The sequence below is a fragment of the Oxyura jamaicensis genome, chromosome 4 (genome assembly GCF_011077185.1).
Source record: "Oxyura jamaicensis isolate SHBP4307 breed ruddy duck chromosome 4, BPBGC_Ojam_1.0, whole genome shotgun sequence".
NCBI classification, from domain to species: domain Eukaryota; kingdom Metazoa; phylum Chordata; class Aves; order Anseriformes; family Anatidae; genus Oxyura; species Oxyura jamaicensis.
Genome location: NC_048896.1, coordinates 56,476,485 through 56,499,344, shown reverse-complemented (window position 1 = coordinate 56,499,344; position 22,860 = coordinate 56,476,485). Strand labels below are relative to the sequence as shown.

Genomic DNA, 22,860 nt, shown 5'->3' with positions numbered 1-22,860 from the left:
TTATTTAATAACAGTGGTAGTAACCTTAGTAACAACTTCAACAATGAGCAGGCATGCTCAAGAAAAGATGGAAAATCGACTAGGTATCAGGCATGCAGAATTGTGCACAAATCTGCTGGGTGATAAAGCTTCCCCTAGGATGAGAGTTTGTTTATAAAGGGAATTACATGGGCAGCAGGTTGAAGTTTTTCCTAGGGCTATTTACAATACTCTTTTATTTTTCCTCCTTTCTTCTTAGCTTTTCAAAACTGTCAAATGAAAACAAAAGCCTGGCAATTAGCATATTTCAGAATTACATTAAGGGCCCAGCTTTAAAATGCACAGCTGCCCCAGAGTGACTTTTTCCAAGGCCAGGTGGAAGACACCAAGCTGAGAACCGACCCTGGATATTCTGGGTCCTGGTGGCAGCAGCAAGGATTTGCAGGAGACCATGGTCTCGGTATGTCTGGGGACATAAGTCACTTTTTTTTATTTTTTGCCAAACCCAAAGCTGCCTGGTACTGCCAGACCCCGAGTTCAGAACCACAATAATCATATTAGAAGCACTCACCACTGCAGGCGGAGTGGATTTCCCTGACTCATCAGTAAAGTGGTGGCAGCCTTCTCCTCTCCCTGCTAATGAGAAAGCACTGCCATGCCTGAAACTACAGCAGATATTCTTCCCCCTCCAGTGTTCCCTACAGCAGCACAAACTACCCAAGGTTGTTCTCTCAGTACAGGACCTGGAAACCTTACGAGGCAGCGAGATAACAGGCAGGCACTGGGTGAGAGGCTCCCTAAGGAGCTGCAGGGGACGGGACATGTCCTGCAGCAGTGCACGGTGCCCTCCTTGGGAACGCCGCCTCCCAAAGCGGCCACTGTCTAGCAGAAGTTCAAACCACAGAGCTCCAGACTAAACCACAGCACCGTGCAGACTGGCCTCTCGGTCCCAGCACAGCAGGGCTGCCAGACACAGCCTGTGCACGCCGGCTTCCCCAGCTCCCACACAGCGCCTCTCCGTAAAGGCACACACGGGCGGGAGCCCCTGGGGATAAAGCTGCTCTAGAGCTGCTGCCCCATGAGGAGCTAAGAGCTACGACAGCCGCCTACCTCCTCCACTTTCCTACAGCTCTGCCAGACCCCTGAAGCTCTTGTCTGGGTGGTGGAAACATCAAAGAAGGCTACAAAAAGCGAGTGGCAAGCCAGCACCAGCGGCAGCAGCTCCAGGTGGTAATGGTAGGCTTTGGAGATGGGTATGAAAGGTGCATCAGGCAGGTGGGGGAACGCTTGCTCCCACCAGTCCTCCTCTTCTGTCACCTTTTCCCATATTTTCACAGTTTGTGCCTCACGCGTAAGCTACATGACTTCAGACAGCAAAGCAGCTCCAGAGCATTAGCCTCCTTCCGACAGCTACAAGGCCACTTCTTGCTCCCACCCTCAGCGCGTGCTCTGCGCTCAGCCTCTCCCCATCTATCCAACACTTTCTTCCCTGCGCTGCTGGTGCTCACAGGTCCTGGAAAAGCCATGAGAAAAACTGACCTCATTAGCAGTTCCCTCAAAAAGTCAATTGGAGCTGGGCAACCATCTCCTGCAGCCGTTCTCAGACTCGCACACAAAACATGAAAGGCAGAACGATGCCGCAAGTTGCTCCAGGAATCCCAGTGACTGCCAGCTGGAGGAATGTGCACAACCTGCCCCTATCTGCAGCGTAAGCAACAAGTTCCTGCTGCACTCAGTTGCTTGGCTTCCCTCCTTTTCACCCCACCCTGTAAGAATTAGACGAAACCTTTGATTGCCCAGGGGGCTGCAAAAGCAGCCTGCTGACAGCCGGGCTCACCCAGTGGGCCTTACTGCGGTGCTGGGGGAAGAGGGGCAGGCGTGCTGCGGAAGGCTGACACCGTGCCTGCTCTGCTCCTTACGCTGCCTCCTGACTCGGGTTGCAGGGAGGATATTGGGCTAAATGCTCCGCTACAATTGTTCTACCTACAGTGCCTGCAGAAGAAAACCCACTTAGAAGCTTTTCACTGCACAACATACAGAAACCCCTTCCTGCCAGCTCTTGAGTGTTCTCATCCTGAAGCGTTTTGGTGGTAATACATGATTTTGTAAAGCTGCAGCTCTGTAACACCAAGTGGTACAAACCCATTTCCAGTGACCCCTGAATAAAGAGGAGGCAGTGCAGGAACAACAACCTCGAGCGCTCGCTTAACTGCTTTTTGACCATGGACTCAGTATCAGACCCTGGTCATCCTAGTAGGAGACAAACAAATGAACATACGTTCTCCTCATCCCCTGGTCACCTCTCGCTTCCTCCTCAAACTCCAACATTACCGTGACCTGCCCCTCTGATTTGGGGTTCCCAGGGAGCATCACTGGTGCTTGGTGTTGGAAAGGAAGAGCTGTGGTAACTGTCACACCAAATGGGAGGAGGCACGCATGGGTAGTTTTACCTGTCAGCTTTTCCAGGGGACCCCAACATTCTTTACATGGAGAACTCATAATATAGCCCTCTTTCTAGTATCCATGGCATACGGTATAAATACAATCTATTATTTCACACAGCGACTGGGTATCACGGGCAGAAAGTGAACAGGAGCAGCTGACGGGGGAGCCTTAAAGCCGAACTCTTCAGCCTGCAGCAGCCCCTCATAGGAACGACGATGTCGTGCACAGAAAACAGGCCGTGCTGGGGAGCAGACCCGCCACACCGCAGGCTGCAAGTCACAGCACAGAGAGGAAAGGAAATTTCAATTGTCATGCTACCCCAAATGTGTTTTCTCTGCTTTATATGCACAAAGGAGCCCTCTCAGAAAATGTAATCTAACTGAATTTATTTAAACAATCAGCTCATTAAATTCTTGAAAATATGTAAGAATAAATACATGGAGATCCTAGATATGCAAAGAGACTACTCATTCTTTTTCCTAGCTTTCCTCACTCTTCACATAAGATGCTGTGACTTGAATAAACTCTCTGTAAGTTTTGCATACAAAAGCATCACAATATTAATTTTTAATAGGGAAAAATAATCGACCTCGCTGGCAGAACTTGAACTCCATTCCTCAGAATGATTAGTTTGGCCACTGGAGGGCTCCAATATTGTTCCATAAAAGTACAAGAAAGTTTACCAAGAAGGATAAACACATAACAAATAGCCTGGGCAATGAAGTTCAAACATAATATGCAGTCTGAAGCAAGATCTATGGGCTTGCAAACATTTTGTAAGAGTCAGAGCTAATTTAACCGTTGCTTTGCTCTTGTAGCACAAAAGGAATTGAACGAGAATGATTTTCTAACAGTTTGGCTATAAATGTCTCCTCAAATAGAGCACCTATTAAAATGATTTTTGTATGCAATAGTAGAATGATTATCTGTCTGCAGAAGAGCAAAAAACATGGATTTCATTGGTACATGTCAGTAGAACAGCCTCCTGCCTGAAAGCCCGGTGCTGCAGAGCACAACAGCACTTCATTTTCTGTCCCTCTCCTGCCTAGAGTCTTCTCAATGAAAGTTTCCCGAGATAAATCAGGCAATTAGTAACTATGAGCACAGGGAAGAGAGCCTGCTATAAAAAGTCCCCGAATGCTTTTTCTTCCTTGGGTAAGCCGTTGTTGGGAGTTGTCTTTCATTTTCTAGGAGGATTTATAGGTTCAGGTCTATAGAATCAAGGAATAACTGGCCTGAAAACTAATGGTTATTTGCCTGGTAACATGGCAGCCAAGATTTTATCAGAAAAATGTACGTGGTCTGCAGAAGCCAGTATGGGCACTGATGTCAGCTGATAAGCTAATGACTGCGGCTTATCAGCTGATAAGCTAATGACTGCAATGCTCCAGTTAAGGATAAAGCAAAAGCTATTGCAGTATAAGAGCATGAGAAAAAAAAGTATTCCCAACATCACTCTCTCTATGAACTTACAGAGGGAAGCAAAATGTCACAGCACCCCCAGCACTCCCAATCTGTCCGGCTGGGGTAGGGGGAATTAATCCTGGGCTTAGTTCCTGAATGCTGGAAGTTTCACGCTGAGCCAAATTTTACAGCTGAGTTAAGCACTCCTGAAAAGAAGGGAGGTTTATTAGAAATACTGCGTGATGCTGGTGGGTACTACGATAAGCCCAGCAGAGCACCGTTTGTGTTTGGTGGAGCGTTCTGTGTTGGGCTGATGCACAAAACATCGTGGTTTGCTGGCACCTTGCCTCGCACACACTATTTTTTCCGCTTCCTCAATGTAAAGGGAAAAAGACAAAAAAAATAAAATAGCTTGCTTAAAATATCCCTGGCGCTCTCCTGTAGCCCCTTCCTCCAGCACATCACATGTTAATGCCAATCTGCTGGGAGACTGCGATTCGAACATAATGAGATATTAATGAGCTTTGCACATGTCCCCAGTCGCAACAGTTCCTCGCCCCCCCTCGCTGACTTCTCACAGCCCTACAGAGATGCTCTGCTTGTTTTCCTGATGCTGCACTCGTGTCTTCCCCATCCTGCCCCCGCCCTGCAAACCCTGCTGCACTGCTCACCTCAAGCTGCCAGCACTAAAGAGCACCAAATGGGCTGGCACTGTCTTGTTTCCTGGCCTAATGGATGCTTGTTTAAACACTGGAGCTGTTTGCATTGCTGCGGCTCACTGCATGTTAAACACAGTCCTCTGAAACCCTACGCCAATCCAATAAAGGTATCAGCAGTTCAGCGTGGGGAGGCAATTACTATGAAGTCCCAAGTGTGCCTTCTAAGCTCAAGGAAGGAAAATTTGATCGAACAACTAAAAGCAGAATCTGATTCGGTTCAGCATCACGTGGAGGACACAAGGTTTAACTGCAGCCAGGCCTGTGGAGGGCAGGAGGAAATCAATGGATGAGCTGGGGAGAGCGACTGCACATTGTTAAGAGGGCTTTAAGCTGGCCTCTTAGCAATGCTCTCCGCTGCCTTCAGAGCCACCTCCCTCCCCCTTCTTCTATATGCCAAGGTGCGCTGTCTTTCTTTCAGCTTTTTTAATGATATGCTGCCAATTTCTTTTCACCCTTCATCAGTTCTTGAAACAATTCTTCTTCTGGGAAAGGTCCTTTCCCTGTGCAAAGTCATTGTCATATCAAAGGGGAAGTGTTACACGGGAACAGCCACGTTGGAAGGTTGAAGGTAACCAAAAAAAGATCTGTGCTTCACTGGGAGATGAAAAAACTCCAAACCTCAGACAAATGATAGTCAATATTTCAATGGATCAGCTCTTTACCTGGGCGAGGGCAGAAAATCAAGGGAGGAAGCAGCTGTATTTCAATTCATTTAATCCATAGAAACAAAGCCTCTTTAAAATGATCTACTTCCTTTGCTTTTAAGTGAGAGATAAGGAGATGGGGGAGGGAGGGAATGTTTCCATTTTATTCTTTTTTTTTTTATTATTTTTTAATTTTAAGCAGACTCTGTAAGATGGCCTCGCTCCAAGGGCAGCTTTGCAAATGCTGCGGAAAGTTTTCTAAGCGCTTGCCACGGCCACAGCCACTGTCGGAAACCTAGGGAAAGGGGGATGGCCTTGCCAGGTCAGACCACTGAGCCATCCAGCTCAGCCCCACGCCCATGGCTGTGCCCAAAACCCTTGAGGGGACCGAAGTCCTCGTCCTACTTCCACAGCACAGGGATTGTGCGTGCAGCTGGGAACTGGGGAAGCATCTGGGAAGAGGAACCTGCCCTCCCAGCTCATCCCTCAGCTCAGCAAAGCTGAGAGCTGCCTGCACGCAGAGCCACCGCAGCGGCAAGGGCCGGCCCTCGGCTAATGGGCTTAAGGCTCAAGCTGTCCCTTCCAAGCGAAGCTCTGGCAGGTCAGAAATCCAATGTGATCCTAAGCAGGCTGAAAGGCAGAGTGCCGCACCAGCTAGCTGATTACAGGCGGATAAATGTCAGCCGGCTGCCGTCACTCCCGCCTGGACACGCTGCCACTCTCACCGCTAAAATAAGGGGGGCAGCGAGAGGAAGCGCCGTCTAATTTTATAAAAGGACACGTGGGGGGAGAGGTGGTTTCCTTAGCTGTTTTCACAGTGCAAGAAAACAACTCACAGGCAGAGGATGGAGTTAATCGCAGGGTCTCTCCTCCTGCACTCTGCGAGCTGCAAACCCCCTGTGGATCCCAGCACCAGGCAGGCAACAGGATGCCACCGGCCTGAGTACGGATAGTTAGAGTGACTGCCTGGCGGGTGCTTTGGCAGAAATTAGGGGCTTTCAACCCAGAGAAAAAATGTTGGGAAACAGCTGTTTTGTTACTCAAAAAAATAAAAGGAGAGGGGGCACAGTAACTTTCCTATTTTCAGTTTTCTAGCAAACGACAAACAGGCAAGCAGGCAAACAGCAGTTGTTTTTGTTGGCATTCCTTCCCAGAGCTGGGGGAGGACGAGCTGGAGACATAATGTCTAGGTAAAGGGGGAATCCCTCCACGCACTGCGCTTCAGCTGGGGCTTTGACCCTGAAGATTTGATTTCCACAGGGAAGCACCTTACAGTAAGGATTGCTGCTAAAAACAGGGCAAAGAGCATCATCCTCATGGGAGGAGCAATGCAGCAGTCACGGCCAGCCAGTGCCAAAACAAGAACCAGGCTGGCCTGAAAGCATTATACCCCGAGGTCCCCGAGAGACCCTTGTCACATTACGACTCCTTTCCTCTCTCGAAGCTGAGAGCGCTGCTTCTTTGAGGGCTTGAGAAGCCCACTCACCTACTCACCACTGGTAAGTGGAATGATTTCCTGATGTGACTGGGGAAGGATGTGGCTCTCGAAATCATCAGCTTCTGCAGAATCTAGCCTTTAATTTGAACTAAACAAAACAGAAAAAAATCCTGCCCTTGCGATTGCACAGATAACTTTCCAAACACGACCTACTGGCATGCTGTGTTTCTGAGTCTGCAGGCAGGCTGCTCCTGTTGTTCCCAAGAAGCTGCACAGTGAAATCAATAAGACTCATTAATGATAATCAGTACCCTATGGGCAGCAGCAAAACTGACAAGAATCCTGCCAATTTTGTCCTTCTGCTGCTGCTTGGGGGGCTCTGATTGACAGGAAAGGTAGACTTCCACTTGCCTGCTTGCATGCAGCACCGGGAGGAAGTTGCAGACTGAGTCCTGCAGGAAGGGGCAGACGCAGCACTCCACAAGGATCAGCTCTTGCTGCAGCCAGAGAAGAGCTTTGCACTCTCAACATACATGGGACATAGTTCTTCTCTTTCTTGTTTTAGATCATGATTTACCACCCTTCCCTGAACACCACAACCAGCTCTCCTGCCTCTTGATGCCACTGAGCTGGTGGGCCAACAAACTGCAAGTCCTGACACAAGCCATGCCCTCAGCTCTGAGACGAATGGGGAGCTGTGGCACAAAGACAGACTAGGCTTTTAAATAACACAAGGTGTCATAGGTGCTGTTTTCACACTCTTAACTCTGGCACAGTGACTAGAGAACCTGCCACCCTTTGCCCTCCCATCTGTTGGTGGTGAACCATTCGGCTCTGAAGAGGTATTTTGGGATTCTAGGAGGGGACCCAATGGTCCCTTCAGCTTCTTCAAGGTCTGCTTCTCGCCAGCTCTCCTCCCACTCTGGGGACTTGCAATTTCTGCTTGTTCCCTTCAGACCAGAATCTCCTTGGGCACCAAGCCCTGGCCAGCACCACACATGCTCTGGGACACGGCCCAGCGCAATCAACAAAACAGATGTGTGGACAGGGCTGCTGCAGATGAACTCCCATGGAAAGCTCCATTTCAGGATGAAACTGTTACCTAGCTTTGGAGGTTCAGTTACCTGAAGGCATACATTGCATACTTCTTACTTGCCTAAAATGTATTCCCCCCTTTGATTTAAAATGATCCCTCAGAAAGGACTGACTGCTTTCCATCTTTGAGATCTGGCCCTCGGAGATATGCAAAAAAAACCACAGTGAGGTTTAGAGCAGCAAGTATTTCCTCCTTCCCATCCCCTTTGAATAAAATGTGCCATGATAGCATAGCTATACGCTTACAGTACAAGTGAATCATTCCCAAGAATAAAATAGACTTTTCCAGAAGCTAGGCCTACACAACACAGAAAGTTTCCCATTAATCAATATTATGGAAGAAAAATGTAATAAATTGGTGTCTGTACATCCAGTGCCTGTAATCTGCTTAGATTAAAAACCCTGAACATCGTTATAACTCACACCTGCAAGGGAAATGGAAGGATCGACAGAGTCTACATTTGTCAGGGAAAAAAAAAAAAAACCTGTGGGGAAAAAAAAAAGTCCCCTAAGTGTTTCTCAAGCATAGTATCTGCTCATCAGGTGATGCACAGGGTGACACCGAGGTAAAGGAAATGGAGAAAATACCATTTCCTCCTTCATTTCCTCCAGAGAGGAATCTGTAGCAAGGTTTCATCAGATTAGAAATCCAAGCAGCCAGGTACAGACTAAAGGTCAGGTCTGCTGTTCCCGAACTCCCAGGGAAGTACCCTGCAGCAGGTGGGCAGCGAGTCAGCTCGGCCTCCGTGAAGGAGCAGCAGGACGTGGAAGAGGAGCAAGGGACAGCGGTGAGGAGAGGAGGGACAGCGGTGGCTGTCACATCCACTCCTGGTTTCTAGGCCCTCAGGGGGCAAGCGCAGGCCCCACAGCAGAAGACAAGGTGGCTGGCCACCAAGGGCAAATTTCAAGTTGTCAGTCACGGAATCAGGAGAGAAAAAAATGCCCCAACCCCTAGTTTTTCATTTCCAGAACAATTCTTATACTGCCTCACACGTATCAAGGAGTCCGATTTTGAAAAATGCCAAGTATCAGATCTCTAAGCATCAGAGCTCTGAACATACAGGTACCCCAAAGCTGAAAGACACGCTGGGAAATGCTTCCTGCTCCTGCCGGTTCACATCGATAGTTACTGCCTTGAAATCAGCAACGTTAGACTGGCATTTACTGTCACTAACCACACGGATCTACCACATAATGGTGCACAGAAATGGCAGAGCAGTCAGCAGTTGCACTTTATTCCAAAGAAGATACCTAATGGGAATGTTATTCTATGCCCGAACATTAATAAACTCACAGCAGAAGCTGCTGACTACATTTGTTTTCAGTTGGGCTTTAAGAAGCCTGAAGAATAGAGGCAAATTGGATGCTATTCATATCCAACAAACAGCACTTCGCACAACACCCCGATAGTGGCCCAGGGAGCAGAATTTGGAGAGGCACACAAGCGATCGAGGAGCTTCACTGACACACAGGGAGGATTAGTTTTGTTTCAAACAGCTGAAACCATGCCCGCTGTTGGTCATTTGGTCCCACACTCGTGCTGCACTGCAGTCATCTCCCTAAAATTCCTGCAACTCGTGGCACAGTGTTTACAACACGCTGGAAACTGTACTAGGCTTACCTTAGAAAGCCTCAATGAGATCTAGCTGAAAGTAATGAGGGGCCTGTGATAGCCCTGTCAGCCATTTAAACCAAGAGACCCTGGCTTGAACTGCTCCAAGTAATGCTCACAAGAAACCTCACCCAGCTTTGACACGGGTACCCAGCTCCTCCCCAGGTCATTCAGGCCCCATGTGGCTACATAAAGCCCCACTGTGATTCAGAGATCAGCATCAACATCAGCTTATGCTTCCTTGAACATGCTGCTGGGATGCTCTTTTTATATAGGAAACACCACCACATTACTTCCTTGCTCCTAACAGTCTCCTCCCTCCCTCCTCTCAATACATGGTGAAGCATATGGGTGTGTGAGAATGTTCACTACACATTGTAGATCTTTCCAAGTTACCTGATTTGCATCTGTTCAGCTGTACTTTTGCCTTATATCTGTTGTACACAAGGAGATGTTGTAGGAAGTTCCAAACAAAAACCAAAACCAGGCAAATACAATGCTCCTCTTGGCATTTTTGTACCAGCGGCCAGGCTGACAGCTCTACCTATGGAAATGACAAGTTTTGCATTGTATGCGTGCGTTGGGTTTTCTGCCGTTCTCCTTCAGAAGCATGCACAGATCCTAGCAGATTGTCCAGATTGAAAGAACTAGTTCAAGACCTTCACTGCAAGCCCTTCCAACACAAATCAAGGGATTATTTGTTTTGCAGTTCGGACAAGTGGCCGCTCTGAACCGGAACTCCCAGAACTGAACTATTCCTGGGCTGGACATAATTCTAGATTCGGATCTACACTTCACATAAATCCTCTACCTGGCTAACAGCTGCTAATCAAAACCAGGACAAATATCACGGGTAGGCCAAGCTGGCAGCCTTTGGGGCTGCCTGATTTTGGCATCTAACTCCTGTGGCAGCTCCTGCCTGCCCCCTCCTTGCAGGCCAGAATGCCCTCAGGAAGCTGGCAGGTTGTGCAAGCAGCACGTGGCGGTGAAGGCTGAGATCCACCAGGAACCCGTTGCCTTGTGCCAGCCATGACCACAACCCAGCTGGGAATGCCACGAAATGAGAGAAAACTTGAGTTGTGCTTTGTGGGCAGACCCTCTCATTTTGATTTCTTGGTCTTCCGGGACTTTGTCTTCATTCTGGCTCACAAAGCATCCCTGCTGGTGGGCTGACACAAGCAGAGCCAGTAGCAAAGGAGCCTGCTATTGTTTCAGTCAGAAAAGTCTCCTCCGAAGAATAATTGACAGGAGGGGAGAGGAAACCCCATGGAGCAAACGTACACACCGACTGTGCTGCTGCTAGCTCTGCTTCTCTAGCTCTTGTTGATGTTTATTTCTGGGAGGTTTCAGAAGTAACAGAAACGTTGCCCAGCACTCATTTTAAGAAAGCAGGGAAAGGGGAATGTTCTCTTCTGCTCTTGCCCGTGTCACTTGCAAGGCCAGTCAAACACAGGGTCTGATAAATGTACTGTAGTGACACGCAGCTCTTGACCTTTCATGTGCTGCTGCTTCCGAGGTCCCTCTGGGCGTGTTTTGAAACCAGAACCTTGCTGTCACTGTGCCAGGGTCTGGGCAGAGAAGGCAACAGAAGTGACCTTCATCTCGGACCTGGTATGGTTCTGGTCTGTGATGGAAAGACTTAATCCCTACTGCTTACGGGAGGAAGGAGGCAGACAGAACATCGTTCTCTCTAACGCTTCCCTGCTCTTCCTTTCCACACACCTGCACTTCCCCAGGGAGCTGGAGGTCGGAAGGTCTCCCGGTGCCCATGGTCCCCTTGGCCACCCCGCCACACCGAGCTCTGAGGTGCCAGCAGGAACCCTGCAGTGAAGCAGCAATATATTAAAGAGACAACAAATAGCATTAATACAGCTGTCCTTGAAGTAACATACCTCGTACTGGGACTAGGAGTAAGGAGATCTAATTTTCAGGGAAAAACAAAAAAAACACACACACTACAGCTTTCTCACTTAAAATTACCTCTTCTGTAGAGATGTTCTTTAGAGAACAGAGGGGGTGGAGACTGACCAGTAGGTGAAACTGTCTGCTTACTAAACCCTCTGCCCCGTCTGCCTGAATATGTCAGTATTTCTCAGTATCAGCCAGCAAAATTCATAGAGAAAAAGACCTTCATGCAAACAGAACGGCGTTTAGCAAAGAAATGTTCTGCTTTGCCATTTCCACAATGTCCTGAGCAAGGTATTAGTCAAAACATTTGTTCTGTGAAGGTATGGTAAATCACCAATTCAGCTCCTTCTCCTCCAAAAGCTTTGTGCCTCTGTGGAAGAGCTTTTCTGTACACAGCCCATGGAAAGACAAGATTCTCACTTTCTCTCTTTTCCCATCCAAACATTCATCCTCACTCGTTTATTATTTTGACTCCTAACAATCAGATTGTTATGTAATTCTTAATTGCAGTGAGAATTGTCTAGAGACTACTGCTTAGATCTCAGTGACAGAAAGGTTCTTTTTAATGTCTTAGATTACGTTTAAAGAAACATAAATACACCGAAGTTGTTCTAGGCAAAATATTCATTATACTTTCCCACATGATGCCACTTTCGCTCTGGCATACTGTCAATAAAACAAAAAGGGAATTATAAAGGTCTTGGCTCTGTTTTTGTATTGTCTTAGAATAGGTAAGCACAGAATTAAAATGTCAATATTTGGCCCATAATTAATAAATTCAGCCCAACACATTCTTTCCTGTACTGTGAGAAACACCGTTTGAGCCAGCAGCCTGAAATCCCAGAGAAACCAAGGACAAGCAAGGCTTATTTGCTCGACTCACAGAGAGCAGTGCTACTTGAGAAAGTTTCTGGACGCAGAGAGACAGGCAGTGCTTCAGAGAACGAGGGAGCTTCTCATCCTGCACATCGGAATCGAGCACCCTTCTCAGGGGAGGGCTGCCATGCAGATGTTAAACAAAGCCACGAGACACAGAGCACAGACAAAACGCCACCTCGTGATCTTGGATTATTTCACCCACCCCCAGCCATCGGCGTTGTTTATTACTCTGGCAGTGTGGGTTTTTTCTAGTGAGATGCTGGAATGGCTTTGAGCATGGTCCTGTCAAAATTAAAAATGCTTTCAATTATTATTTTATGCAGCCAGCATCTCCCTCTGTTGGGATTTTGCAGATGCCACTTGTGTAGATTCCTGCTCATCAGGTGAGCAGTCTCAATAGATTCCTTGCACCATGCTAATAGGGGAAATTTGTGCGAATCCCATGGGGGCAAGAAAACAGTTTACCTGAGATACATGAATTTATATTGTTACATTATAAAAGCTTTGCAGAAAGGAGAATTTCTACCGGGTGTCAAGCTTCTGAACTGCATAATCTATCATCAAATCTCAAAGACATCTGGCCAATTATTTTATTTTCCTTTAAAAACCAACAGGGAAAAAGAAAAGTGGAATTTAACATTTACATTACTATTTGCAAAACTGAAAATAATGTTTTTTCCAGTAAGTTATGTCATATTTACTTTTTAGTGTAACATGTTGACAAATTAAGTATCTTGCAGAAAACTTCTCCACCACCATTTTTTATTTTTTTAAAAAAAGACGGGTCCAATCAACATAAAAAAATAAAAGCAACAGAAGAACAAAGCAGACGCTACTTTCTTTGAATTATGCTGTTTCTTTGAATCATGCTCATTTCCTAAGTGCAGACTGAACGTGGACTTGCAAACTCCTTTGTCTGAGCACACACCAAAGCACCCGGTGGCCCAGGTCCTTGAAGCCTGCCTGCCCAGCACCCTGGGGCCTTGCCTGGGAATTTCCCTCTCCCTGCCTCCATACCACCCCAGCACACTAGCAGGAGCAACGCGTACACGTCTCTTTGGTTCCAAAGAAGTCCCTCTGAGACCCCACCACCCACGTATGGCTGTGTGGCTCCCCACACCACGGGTCAATGTGTCTCACGTGCTTGGCTGCAGCGTGGCTTGCTGCTTCAGCGCGAGATGGCCACATGAGAGTAAACCCAACCAGCCCTCTCCCCACAACATTCACAATGACTGGAGCAACCCATGCCGAGACAAGGGAAGGTGAAGGTTTCTCACACACAGGTACACACACCATCTTTGGCATTTTAAGCATCTTCCTTTGCTGCTCCGGTGCAATGCATGCACCCCAGGAGCCCCCTCCCAGCACACCTCAGGTGCAAGAGCTCTGCTGTTACCTGGAGCAGAGCGTGCCAGCCTCTGCAAACCTCACCGTGATTCTGTGGCAAGGACAAAAGTCTCCCTGCAGCTTGGCAATCCTTGCAGCTAGCAGTTCTCTCTTTAACGCGGGGGGTCTGAATCACATGTACCTTTTCAATGGCTTTGGCTAGAAAACTTGCTAACCTACCAGTTTTATTTTTTCTGCTGTAATCCTCTAGCAGTTACCCACTCATAAACACAGCAGCAAAAGTGGATCCATATCAAAATCCTAACAGATAATTTTGGGGTGTAATAGAAAAGTGAATTGCGAGTTATAGGAGAAAAAAAAAAAAAAAGAAAGAAAAAGAAAACCAGTAACTGGCTACGCCTTCCTCCTGCCATTGATTCATTTCAGCTGGTGAGAAGTTAGGAGCTGGGAACTGCATGACTGCTATCACTGGTGGTGTGTCAGAGGATCCTTCTCCAGTTTCACCGAACCCATTTCAACTCCTGCTGCTGTTACAAAAGCATCATAAAAATAGCAGCAAAACTGTGCTTTTTGAAGCAAGCAGCGCAGAAAAATATCCTTCACAAAAGCAAAGTTTGCAGCATGCTGTAATTAAGCTCACATCCTGACAGTGGGAGCATGAAGTTTTGTTCTAAATATAGCAGAAGCCTCTCCGATGTACAGCCCCCTTTTTAATGCAAGATTTACAAAATTAGTCATTATATGCCAGCAGCCTCCTAGGAATTCTTGAAAAAATATTGGGGTTTTAATGTAGGGAGCTTTACAGCAGGGATTGAAGGCAATCTCTAGTGTCAGGAAACAAATTATTTGGATTTACCTACACAGCCCTTGCAGGAGGGCAGGCACTACACAAGGGCAGGAAGACAGCCTCTGCCAGGACTGACAGTGTGAGCAGACAGAAGCGCACACCAAGCACAGAGGGCAGACAAATCCCTTGGCTTTTCCCCTAGCATCGATCTCCCCTCCCAGCTTTCAGGAGCTGTTTCACATGGCATTTTCCCTTTAGCTGGCAACCCAGCTAAGACTCCATCAGCTCTGGGCTGTCTTTGTTTAATTCAGTCTAAAGCAGAGATTTAAGCCAGCTCAAGCTAGTTCATCCTAAAATGCAGTGTGAGACCAAGTTTAAACTGAGTTTGGAAACCAGGTTCTTAGACAGAAGTTGTTGAAATAGATCAGGCCCAAATCCTGATCCTAACTGCATCAGCTGATGGTAGAATAACTACTGATTTCCACAAAGAAACCATCCTGCAATTCCAGAGAAAGGAAACTGTGTGTTTTAGCTCCGTTTTCCTGGTTCAGGTTGCAGACCTCATCCTGAATCCAGTGCCACCTCTGCAGTGGGAAGGGAAGAGGACAGAAGCTCCTGGCTCACCCTCCACGGCAATGCCTGTGCTGCAGGAGCTCCTTGGGCAAGAGCTGTTACGGAGGTGGACTGGGCTTGCAGGTAACATGGCACAAGGCACAGCGAGCGTTTCCAGCAAGGTGTGCACTGCAACTGCTTCAGACAGCTGCAGCGGCTCCGAAGCAGCTGGGTGAACTCCTATAAAAATAGAAACAGGCTCCCAGCAAAATCCATTTTTGATTGAGTCCAGCCTACCCCTCCTCTGCACTCTGTAAGCTGAGCTGAGCCGCTGGCAGCTCCAAGCAGGGCTCGGGGGGCTGTGTGCAGTTCCACGTAGTGGTGCAGCACCTAGGCGAGCTCGGCACAGGCAGAAGCCAGCATTTTAGCTGGGAAGGTCTTGGAGCCCCTCGGCTCCAGGCACACTGACCAGCCAGGCCATGCTGAACCTAAAGGTGGGTGGAGGAACATGGGGATAGCATGGGGCCACCACCAAGGGCTGGTGTACAAGAGAAGCCTTGTGCCCTGGTCTGCATTGCCCCAGACAATCCCAAACACAGCTGTACCTCCCTTTCTGCTCTCTCCGGCCTGGTATTTAATCTGTATAAACCTCTTTCCTACTGCACATACCAAAACTCACACGGAAAAGCAAGCTACTTCGTAACCTGTATCAACTCCCTTTAAAAATCAGGGATAAAACCTTTTAAACACTGTTTTGTGAGAGGCTGCAGACTGTGCCTGGAAGCTGTGAACATGTAACAGGGAGAAAATCCACCATTTACCCAAGGCTGTTTTCCTTGTGGTTTTTTCAGTAGCATGCATGCATGCCTTCACTGTTTACTGTCAGCAATTTCCAACATGCTGACACGGCTAAAAGTGACCACAAAGCCAATGCGAGCCGGCAAAGGGAAGAAACACAAGCGGAGACGTCAGGAGGTGCAGGCTCAAACTTTGCGCTTCAGCCGCGGTAACTACCAAGGTAACCTGGCTATCGCAGGGAGGAACGTGATTAGCACGACTCGGAGCAGCCTCACCTTTTTCCTCCTTTTTCATTAGCCAATGGAGCTTTGTTCCTGAGGTTTCTATTTTTGTGGCTGACGCATGCAAAGAGCGAAGGAGAGCGCCTTTCGCACTACAAGTGTTAGATTTCTTTCCCTGCTATTGGCTCGCTCAGGGTGCCTGGGTTGTTTTTCCAGCAGCTTCATGAACTTCTCCTCCCCGGTTTAACTCCAAGAGCAACTTTTGTTTCCTATTTGCTTATTTTTAGGCGGCAATTGAAAGCTAGGTGAACAATGTAGTGCCTGGGAATGATCAATAAAGACTTTATAAACCACCACAAAGTTGAGCTTGCCATGCCTTTGAGGTACTGGAACCTAAAATAACACATTCAGGTACATAAATAGCTCTACCTGAATTTTAAAACACCCTGTGCAAAAGTAAAAATATTAATGAACCAGCCCAGGCACTAAATGCACCTCTTAAAACTGAGCTATGTAACAACTTGCTCCTGGTTTCACATGCAGAACTGGTCAAGCCCTTCTCCCCAGGATGCTCTTTCTTCTAGAACAGCAGATGGAAGGAACAGAACAAAGCCACATGGGCTGTTGTTCCCTGTAATTCCCAAGCTGATGCAGAGCTGTTGTTTTTTTTGTTTTGTTTTTGTATTTTTTTTAGAAAATGGAAAACCAAATGAAGATTTTCTTACCGTTCCACTGGAAATTGCCCATCTGTGTGGAAAAGCTTCTAGTAACTTGTAACGATACACACACCAAGCTGCCCATTTAACAGAAGTTTCCATTTCTCCTTAAAGTTTAGACTTTCTCCATTGTTACTTATGGGCAATGTTACAGGTGACGGACGCTGAGTACCCCAAATTCAAGGAAAACCAAAGAAACAAGCTGCTGACTGTACTTCAAAGCCTTGCTTGGAACGAAACTTCCCTAGTTTTCCCTATGTCGGCAGTATTCCCAACACTAACAGGCACACATACACCCGAACAAGACGTCCTGGGGCCGGTTTATCTAAGATGAATGCACGTACCATGGAGCATTACCATGGAGCATCGAAACAAAAAGCACCGAAGAAGCACTGAGTGTCTTTAAATGCTGCAGCCAATTACAGATTTAATCTCTATATTAGGGCAGCGATACTCGAGGATAAGCATTTTTGCAAGAGGTCCAGCATTTTGCTGGAGAAGAGAGTGCCAAAGAAGACTGCAAGGGAAGCTCACTCCTCTCTACGGTGAGCACACGGCTCCATCTCTCCGGGGGTTACCGGCTGGATCCTCCTCACCCAAAAAGTTTGCCGCTGCCTGTGCGGAGAGCCGGGTAACACAGCCAGCAGTGATGAAGCACTTGATGTCACGGGGCTGCTGGACGCCCGCGTCGCGATGGTCGTAACTTGTGGGTGAGGAAACGGCACAGCAGCATAGATCATGCTGCCTGCCCGTCCTGTGCGGCTGTTTGGCTGGGATCAATACCTTCCTGTGGACATCGCAGCCCGCAGGATCAATCCGGAGGCAGGGCCTGATGGCTGTGCTGCTGTGAACTACTTGCAGATCCCAGTGGTGATTTAAGGGCTGTGCTAAGAGCAGAGCTGTGACTCTGCTGATTGGGGGCAAGGCCCGTGCTGCCCGCAGCGACAGCCAGCCCAAGCCTTCCCTGGGCTGTGTGCAGCCACCTCCGTCTGCTTACAGACACACAGCTAGGACCACGACGAAGCGAGCATGGCTGCGGGGCCCTGCCCTGATGTCCCAGGTGAGCCCCTGGCCCCAGAAAGCCCCCAGCCCACGCAGCACCCTGACACAAGTGCTGGACAGCTAGAGAGAAGGTCCCCTGGATTCATTCCTTAAAATATCTTTTTCAAGGCCAGTAATTGCATGAAATTTGTCGGGTTTAGATTTTTTTTTCCCCCTCCTCACAGCTTTCAGTCCAAGAAACCAGAAAGACAGCAATAAAAATAACTGACCCTGATCATTTTCCTTTGTCCAAATCCCAAGAACTGCAAATTTGGACTGGCTTCAATGCAAATACGTATCACAGTAGAAAAATCACCATTTTTATTAATGTCCTCTGTAATTACGGGAGGTAAAATTATTTATGTAGCAAAATCTACCCAGAAGCCCTAATAAAATACATTATGAATCTTTCCCTTTGCCATGGATGCGGACAGTTTTTAAAGAGAAAGATGACAATTTATGGCTTTGGGGTGAGCCCCCACACCTCGGGCACTGCTGTGGCAAGGCGCACGCCCTGTGCAGCGGATGGGGATGGGCGAGCTCTCCAGGGAGGTGCTCGGATCCTCCAGCTTGGCTCCTGCCCCAGATGTCCTTGGAGGGTGCTAGTCCCCGAACCCTGGCCCCTCGGGCGTGGAAGGGAGGTATTTTGCTTCGGATGCCTGACGGTGGCACACACAGAAACAAGCAAGGATCTACACAGCTTCGATTCATCAGCGTAGCTAGAAAGCAGTCGTGCTCTTCCCATTTCTTCTTCTAGGACTAAAGGCATGACCGAAATGCCACATCAGCTGCAGTGGTGAGACGTTAACCGGCTGTGGGTTGTTTTCTTGCTTAGCCTCTTCGTAACCCCCGCTAAACTGCAGCACAAACATTCCCCCAACCTGAAGGCAGACGGGGCAACACGATTATGGTAAGAGTCACAAAATGCAGTCATTTGCATAGCCGTGACTGACACAGGAGATCATTAATTACGCATTCTGAGTGTAAGTATATACGTATAAATTAGCATCTATTCATCATTTAAACTGTAATAGTTTTGTGTTTTTTTTTTTTATATATCTGAATATTAACTACGTAGGAAGATTACTAAGTTTTCTGTGGAAGGGCATCCAAGAGAAGTTCTATCAGCAAAAATAAAATAAGAATTACAAGAAGTAATCAAAATACTAGAGGGAACAGTGAAGAGTCAGCTGTCGGCTAGGCTACACCTCCCCTCGCTCTGTTCAGCATCGCTTGTTGCAAGCTCTCCGCTACGGCCCTCAGCATCTCCCTCAGTAAGGACACGCACACATCCCCAACAACTCTTTACTGCAGGACCACTTCAGGAACGCAATTTTTCACCAAGTTTAAAAGGCGATGTAAAAACCTTCAGGATTTCACACGGTTGCTCTCCAGGCAATCCCCACACCTCATTAATATTAAAAGTGACATAAGCTGAGAGCAGGATGCTGAACTGCACCTCTCCTTAGCAGAGCTCCCAAGGACGTGCAGCTTCACACATCGGTACAGACTAATTCAGACAGGGGAGAATAATTAGGAGGAAAAATGAGCTCGAAGATTTTAAAAAAGCTCACTGTAACCTCCTTGCCAGGAAGTACAAGACACTTCAAAGACTGTACTTTCACAAACGAAAGAAATCTGGTGATTTTGGAAGCTGAAGATGACAACTTGGAAAGTTACCAAAGCTCACAGCTTTTGAGCAGAAGTAAACAAGACAGGAATGCTGGAAAAATGATAGTTGAGACAGAAACTAATGAAGATACAATTGCCAATAATGACATAAGCAAAGTTTGCGTCGAGCTACAAAATGCACAAAAGGTAGATAAAAAAAAAAAAAAAATTAAGAAGAGGGGTCCTCGGGTGGCCTAAGTGGAAGCATCTGCTTGCTGTGCTAGTTTACCCTCCCAAGCATCTGGCCTGCAATCCAAGAACCTATGCCTACAGTCAAGCACCAAGAGAAACAGCATCCTCCGAAGGGTGGGTGTTCATCCAGCAGGGAACGGAGATGCACTTAATGACATGGAAGCTGTTACAGGGCTACCCGCGTGCAACAGAACTGGTAAGACAGAGAAAATGAAAAGCACAGAGCAAAGCCTCTGTTTACTTCGGATACTTCTCCCTTAGGAATTGGGAACTCTGACTGTTCCCTATCCATCAAAATCAGGGCTTTTCTGTGCAATGGTTTGGCAGCTGCTGTCCCAGCATCTGTGTCGGTAGGGACGGAAAGCATGTAACAGAGTTCTGTGCGATATCACTCAGAGCAACACAACTGTGACTGGTACCGAAGCTATTTTAGTTGGACAATAAAATCTAATCACTGGAAAAGGAAAGGGAAAAAAAAAAAAAAGAAAAGAAAATCTGGTATTAAAAAAAGAGCAGATTCCTTTGTGATTAAGGTTTCCTGAATTGCGTTAAATTTAGACTCAAGGGTAGCGAGCACAAAGAACGCTCGGAATACAGGCCCTCTTCAGTCCTCCCACTCTTTGGCCTCATCAATACCCGAGCCCACTGACCTCGCTTGGCATCTCTGCCTTACCCTGCTATTACAGTATCAGCTTATCTGTATCTTTAAATGACCCACATCCAGAGCCTGTTAAGACTGAAAATTCATTGAAACACATACACACACCCATCCAGAAGCAGCAAAACACCATTGTCTGAGCTCCTCCTCTTCAACTTTGGGAAAAGAAAAAAAAAAAAAAGGATTACTTTTTTTTGCCGTTCTGCAAATGTAAATCTGCCTATCATAAACCTTCTGGGGTTGTTTTTAGCTCTCAGACTCCAGGTCCGATCTAGAGAGTTGTAGAGTGCTGACAGCTCCCACCGAACACACGCACGACTGACTCCAACTTTGCCAGAACTACGCAGGAGGCAGGTACAACTTTCTGAAGGTCCTTCAGAGCAAACAAGAGAGGGCTTGGGATTTTCTGCCTACCAGCTTTTGAGCTCATGCCTGCTGAGCATGACCCCTAAAACGCAGGGGCAGGGAGAAGATCGGCCATAGCTACGTCTTGGGGTCAAGCAAAGCTGGACGGAACAGCATGTGAACAAAGCTGAGACAAGGTAACAACAATATAAAGGCTGTGAGATAAGGGCAAGAGCTATAACCACCAAAGCTAAGAAGATCAGTTTTTAAGTAAAGCAGGGCTCTTAGTGCCAAAGAACATCCATCCACCAGTCCAGCCTAGGGACTGTCATGCAACAAACCATAGGAACCACACAGAAAATTCAGATGGCCCTAAATAAAAACTGCTGATGTGAACAGGCATGACTTGGCAGAGGTGGGTCTTTTCATACGTCTTGATCATGTATGAGCAGGGCAGGGAAGGGCGGTCTACACAACGCTGTACTCAAAAGCAGCCTTGGAGAGGTACAGGATTCCCATTCCCTTGGTTAATGAAAGAGCAAAGGCAAGTGTGGGTCATGGTCTTGCAGATTTTATCACAAGGACCTGTTCTCCTGTGCCTAAGAAGCTGCTAATGATCTGGTTGAATGGGCGTGAATCTCTGAAGGAAGGTTCCTTCAAAGATAGAGCAAAAATCTTTGATCGAGGCTTTGATGTAAATAAAGTGGCTCTTGGTAGTTTGGGACAAATTCAGCTGAATGTAATTCAAGCATTCATCCCAAACCCCTTCTCTTGTAACATCCACTGGCTATAGAGAGCCACTGATTTCTTAAAAAAATAAATGCCTGTTCTGGCAAGAGGGTGGGGGACAGACACAAAAAAGCTCTAGCATTTACACGGAAGAAAAAGACCACCTTTGGTGTGCTAGGCCACAGCTTTTTTGTGAGGAAAAACTGGACTGCCTTGTGCTTCATGCTGCTCCTAGAGCCTGGGACAGACATCCCTCTGGGACACAGTGGTTGTCCCTGTGGCACAACACCACAGCCCAGACCTCAAACCTTGCGCCTGGGGTGAGCTGGGGAAAGGGGTCGCGGTGCAAAGCCTATAGTGCATGGACTCTGCTGCAGGACATCAGCCTGAGAAAGAAACCAGGCTGAAAATAAATAAATAAATAAATAAAAGGCAACCACCTACAAGGCTCCAGTAGCATCAATAGAGGTGAAGGTTACTCAAACTCTGAAAAAAATCCAGCTGTCAGTTTGCTTGCTGGCTCTTGCCAATGGGTACCCTTCTGAGAGCCTCAAAAATCCGCATTTGCCAGAATTCTGCTCTAGCTAGAGCAACTCTAGTTATACAACTTGATCTTAATTGAAATATTTGGTGCCTGCTGATATGTTCAAACAAATTCACCAGATCTTGATTATGCGCTGGCAATTAAAGCCATTAAGTCAGTAGACAGACAGCGGGTTATTTCATTGCTATTTGACAAAGCCAGCCGTCGTTCTTTCCCCCTGTCTATGTGACAGCACTGTAATTAGCAGTAATCAAATACTATTTGTGCTAGGTGTTGGGAGTTTGCTTCTTTAGCTAGCAAGATACCTCTGCCAATTGCAGAACACAGACATCTACCTCCGGTCAGATGATGCACAAGACACAAAGAGGAGCACAAAACAATGAAACGTGAGGAATGAAGGATGCCTGCTCATTTCAGGCTGAAGGAGTTCGCTGCTGAAAGCGAGATTAAGAACATTTTTTATTTCTGCAAGTTATATACTTAAAGAATTAAGTTAAATTACAAAAGGCTGATCAAGTAATATTGTGAAATACAGTAATAATTACAATTATATTTAGCATTTATGTATTCCCTGCTTGAGAAATGCATGCAACCTCCATTAGCATTAATGGCTGTTCTACTCATGCATCAAGCAGAGACTGGAGCCTAATAGTGCATTACATCTTTAAAGTGCTGTACAAACATTAACTAATTAATCCTTATAACCACCCTGTGTAGTAGGTAAGTGATATATGAAATGTATATCTGAGCAAGCCCGAGAGCAAGCCAGCACCACTCTGTGCCCTTCAAGACAGAGGAGGAACTCATCCCATTTATACCGCTACCCAGTTCAGATGCGTTTTACGAGTACAAGAGAGGGACCCATGGTGAGCCAAGTTCACTGAAGCCTGTAAGAAAAGAAGTAAATTATACCTCCCTCTCTCTTCCCTCCTCCCTGGGCTCTGGTGGGCTGCTCACATCTTGACAGAGCAGGAAGCATTAATGCCTGCTGCTTTGCCTTTGGATTTCTACTGGGGGAAGACAGCTCTTGAATCCTGGCAAGGAGAAAGGAAAAGATCCATGGGAGCTTCAGCACTGCAGACCTCTCCTCAGTCAGTACCATCCCCCTTTGGTATCTTGATCTTCCCCCACATCCT

The 22,860-nt window shown here is 47.1% G+C and overlaps 1 protein-coding gene across 10 annotated transcripts in view; it reads right to left on the bottom strand.

The window, feature by feature from the left end:
• Positions 1-22,860, bottom strand: part of MAML3 (mastermind like transcriptional coactivator 3) — a 284,897-nt gene that overhangs the window by 107,060 nt on the left and 154,977 nt on the right. The window contains exon 2 of one of the 10 annotated variants that reach the window (XM_035323722.1): positions 3,898-4,034. The exons of 8 other annotated variants lie outside the window; for them this stretch is intronic. The gene's annotated coding sequence lies outside the window, so the exon portion shown is untranslated. Of the gene's footprint in view, positions 1-1,518; positions 1,643-3,897; positions 4,035-22,860 lie in introns of those variants that run through there. One more of the 10 variants, XM_035323725.1, reaches the window with a different exon arrangement.